A 4,734-nucleotide genomic window follows, 5' to 3' on the forward strand; every position below is an offset into this window, starting at 1 on the left:
TATCAACAACCTGTAAAGGAGTAAATAAGAAGCTTAAGCAAAAAAGAATTTAAATGTCCAATACCAGTAAGCAAATAGCTACCATATAAAGAAGTATTATGCAGGAGAAGAGAATTTTGTTTTCTAATTAAAAATAGAGTGAAAAGTAGCTTCCTATGTTCAAAAAAATTGTCATAAAGCAGTTTCTTTTTTTGGAGATGCATTTTTTATTGAAATATAGTTGACATGCAATATTATAGTAGTTTTAGATGCACAACCATAGTGATTAGAGAATTACATACATTATAAAATGCTCACCATAAGTGTAGTTACCATTTGTGACAATACATTATTACACTATCATTGACTCTATCTCCTATGCTATACTTTTTTTTTTTTTTATTCTCACTTGGAAAATTTATTGGTCCTGGGGAAAGGAAGGCAGACAGCCCCTGCTTTCTGCTGATGGTCCCACAAGCCCTCACTATTTCTGGTTGTCACTGATAGGGAGGTTCACATGCTGGAGGAGGCCAGGAAGGCCTTGAGCTTGGGCCAGGTGCTGAGGTGCCCAGGTAAGCTGTGAGCAGGGGGGAGGAGTCCAGGCAGCTGAGGGCCAGGACCTGGTGAATCCGCAACAAGTCCAACAGGTTGAGGTCTGTGAAGGAGATCTTGTTGCCCACGATGAAGGGCTGAACCCCCCTGGTTCTGGGACAGCAGGGTCTCAAGATCTTCTGATGCCCAATAGTGCCCTCACATACTCCTACTCGCCTGACCTCTAGGTGGCGTAGAGGAGGATGAGGTATTTGCAGTGGATACTCTCCCTGCCATCATTCATCATGTCCACCAGAGCCACCTCCCACTGGTCCTTCCCAGACAGCCCAAGGGAGTGGTCTGGGTATCACAGGATGGCATTGGACTGGCACGGGGTAAGGTTTCCATTCTGGAACTTCGGAAGTTGCCCATATAGACAGGTGGCCTTGAGTGAGCCCTGCAGCCAGGCCTCCATGGTCACCACCTCCTCCTTCCAGCTCTGGCTCTGGTCAGTCAGCAGCGTGCACATAGCTGCAAACAGGGAAGTAGACGATGGAGTAGGGCAGCATGGTTGGTGGTGGTGGCAGAGCTCTTATGCTAGATTTTTTATTGCCATGACTTATTTATTTTATAACTGGAAGTTTGTTCCTCTTAATCCCCTTCACCTATCTCACCCATAACCTCCATCCTCCTTCCCTCTGGCAACCACCAGTTGTAGAAGTTTATTAAGTAGAAACATGTTGCTGATTTAACAATTAAATTAAAAAGTATAATGCCTATGTTTGCATCCTTCACAGAAAATATTCTATGAATCTGTACTTCCCATATTATTTCAATTTTGATGATAAAATTTCTGGCAAATTTCTATCTGTGAGACACCTCTTACTTGTTTTTTAAAAGAGTTTATTTATTTATTTGAGAGAAACAAGAGGGCATGATCGGGGAGAGGGGCAGAGGTAGAGGGTGAGGGAGAAGTAGACTCTCTATTGAGCAGTGAGCCCGACAACACAGGGCTCCATCCCAGGATCTCGGGATCATGACCTGAGCAGAAGGCAGCTGATTAGCTGACTCAGCCACCCAGGCACCCAAAACACCTCTTATATGTTAAAGGATATTGTTTTATATGAAAATCTGAACTGACTAGAAAAAAGAAAGTATCTCAATGTGATTACTGGCTTTACCAAACAACTTGCATACTTCCTCTTGCTTTTAATTTTTATTTATTTATTTTTCTTCCAAGTTTTTATTTAAATTCTATTTATTTATTTATTTATTTATTTATTTATTTATTTATTTATTATGATTTTTAAGTAATCTCTATAACCAATGTGAGACTTGAACTCACAACCCCGAGATCAGGAGTCACATGCTCTACTAACTGAGCCAGCCAGGCGCTCCTCTCTTGATTTTTTAAAGTGAGAAATAATAAAAATAAAAACGTCTATGCGTTTAGTTGCACATTTATTACAAAAAAGAAGGAATACCTGCGTGAGATTTCTATTCATCCAAGAAAAGCCTATTCTTCTCAGTTACTGTTAGCTCTATTTAGACTCTGGGTAAATTTTTCTAGGTTCTAAGAATATAGTGGACAGAAAAATCAGATTTGCTGTTAATTGAAAATGTCTTTGTAAAAATTTCAGTAATGAAAATATTAAGAGTAATGTCTACGTTTATTGAAGTATGCTATTAAAAATGTCTTGCCCTATTTGGAACTTGCCTTGTGCTTTTCATATTATACTTTGATTTTTTTCAAGTTCATTAACACATCAGTGAGAAATTGAATTTAAAGACCATTTTTTTCACACAGCACTTTTTATTATTTTCCTGGCAGTTCTAAAATGAAATGTGAACTTTGGTAATGCTAAAATATCAAAACATGTTATTTTTCTCCAGCATATTATTGGAGGACTTTAATCTTTATTTTTCTTTAATTGACATGTGACAAATCTGTTTATAACAGGCATTTTCTGCTACATGGGAAAATTGCTAACCTGTGGGAGTGACAGATGATTTTGAGAATATAACTTTAATCATTATTTCTTTTGTCACCAAGTATGAAGAATGCATTAGATAATGGTAGTGCTTTTTGTGACATTTCATTCTGCCAACGTTTCCATGATTACCTCTTATATAATATAATTCAAGTTTATTAACTGCCTATGTTTACTCTAAGTTAAAGTTTCTCCTAAAAGAAAGCTTGTGCAATTACAATTCAACTTTTCATTGAAAATGGGGTTTCATTGGGGCGCCTGGGTGGCTCAGTCATTAAGTGTCTGCCTTCGGCTCAGGGCATGATTCTGGAGTTCTGGGATCGAGCCCCACATCAGGCTCCTCCGCTAGGAGCCTGCTTCTTCCTCTCCCACTCCCCCTGCTTGTGTTCCCTCTCTTGCTGGCTGTCTCTCTGTCAAATAAATAAATAAAATCTTTAAAAATAAAAAAATAGAAAAGAAAATGGGGTTTCATTGTACTGATCTGTGTCCCATATGTTTATAAGGGTTACTTCACTTATTTCCAGGATCAACACATTTTCTGGTAAAATCTTTTAAGACCATAAATACTGCCCTGATTTCTATATTGTTGATCACAAGCAACTCTTATAAATTTGTGGATACTTTGCTTATGATTAGATGAAGATTGATAAATTATGACTACATATGTAAGCCAAATAAACAATCCTTCTATGTGCACGGGTTGGAAATGAATGTTGATTATATTTTGTTCTTTTTAATGATTGCATTTTTCATCTTTCAATTCTCCACTCCTCTCAAAAACACACACTTTGAAATATCCATGATTATGGTCGTTCTCAAACCTGAAAGTGTTCACACTTCCACATTCTACTCTTAGGTAATGGGTATTTTCCATAGCGCATAGAGAATTTACTGCCAGTAATTTAAAATTTTTAAATTTCACAGGATACTGTGAAACACGAAACAAATTCCTAGTACTCAATAATTTTTATGCAGTAAAGAATTGGGCTCTGGATAGGCAAAACAGTAATCCTTCTTTTAATAAGACTCAAAATAACTTAATTGTCAATTAACCTGAATTTTATGTTCTCTTCCAGAAAAATGAATTTAAGTAAAAGGAGAATTTTTGCTGAATATTCTGGGGTCAATTAATATTCAATTAAACATTATCTAAACCTTCTACAACCATAGAACTCTGTCATCAATTCTAAATTCAGCTTTTACCTACAAAGTGAAAGTAGAGAGCTAGATCTTAAGTTGAATAGTTGTCAATGTTTGGTGTAGGTAATGAGATAGTTGCTGTAGGCTGATATTCTTTATGGAGATTGGGGAAACCTTAAAATGTGATCTGAAATATGGGTATTGGTTTCCAGTAGGTATGTAGGGAAGAGGAAGGCATTCCAATGGAGAATGATGGTACAAATGGGCTGACTGGGCAAGATACAAGGATAGAATTAGGATATGGGTTTGGCTAGACCAAAGGATTCTTGTATTAGAGCAAGGAACAGGTGCGTAGACACATCAATCAGGTTGTGCTCCCAAAAGATTGATCTTGTAACATTGTATACAATGAACCACAGGTGAAGAGTGAAGACAGATGGATCAGTCAATTAGAATACACTGTATTTGTTCTGGAAACATATGAAAATGTCCAAGAATTGGTTGTTAAGAAGCAATGGCAATTTGAAGGATGGTATGGGATTGATTATGACTTGAGAACTGGTTCTGAAAACCAAGGAAGAAATAATCAAAGACATGCAATATTCAGCATCTACGTGATTGTATACTGTGCTTTGGGGCAGCACGACAAAGTGGTTAAGAATGTGGGCTCTATGTTTAAAGTACCCTAGTTCTAACTCTCCCTTCCAAACTGTCCTCAACTGTTAAAAGGTGGTTTATTGGAAGGCCTACCTTACATAAAGTTTTAAGCAAATCAATAAGTATTATGTTCCTAGAAGAAAGTATTCACATAAAAGGGGTGAGTGATAAAATTATTGACTCACTGACAGAAATCAGAAAGTCCTGCAAGACCCTTCACCATGTGCCTGCTAGGTAGGAATGTGAACCAGCATATTTCAGAAAGATTTATAGGAATATACCTCCATAAAATATATTTTATTCAATTGTCTCTTAATCAGAAATTAATTCAGAGCACCCTATTTTCTTCACTTCTCACTAAAATTAAGTTATTTGACTTGCTCCATAAATCATGCTTTCTGTTACATCATTACGTGGCTCTGTACCATACTGAAGA

The 4,734-nt window shown here is 37.1% G+C and overlaps 1 pseudogene; it reads right to left on the minus strand.

Annotated features, from left to right (window-relative positions):
- Positions 1-463: 463 nt before the first annotated feature.
- Positions 464-1,079, minus strand: LOC123797202 (glutathione S-transferase P pseudogene; annotated as a pseudogene).
- Between the last annotated feature and the right edge of the window lie 3,655 nt (positions 1,080-4,734).

The sequence above is a fragment of the Ursus americanus genome, chromosome X (genome assembly GCF_024610735.1).
Source record: "Ursus americanus isolate L20-20 chromosome X, mUrsAme1.1.p, whole genome shotgun sequence".
NCBI classification, from domain to species: domain Eukaryota; kingdom Metazoa; phylum Chordata; class Mammalia; order Carnivora; family Ursidae; genus Ursus; species Ursus americanus.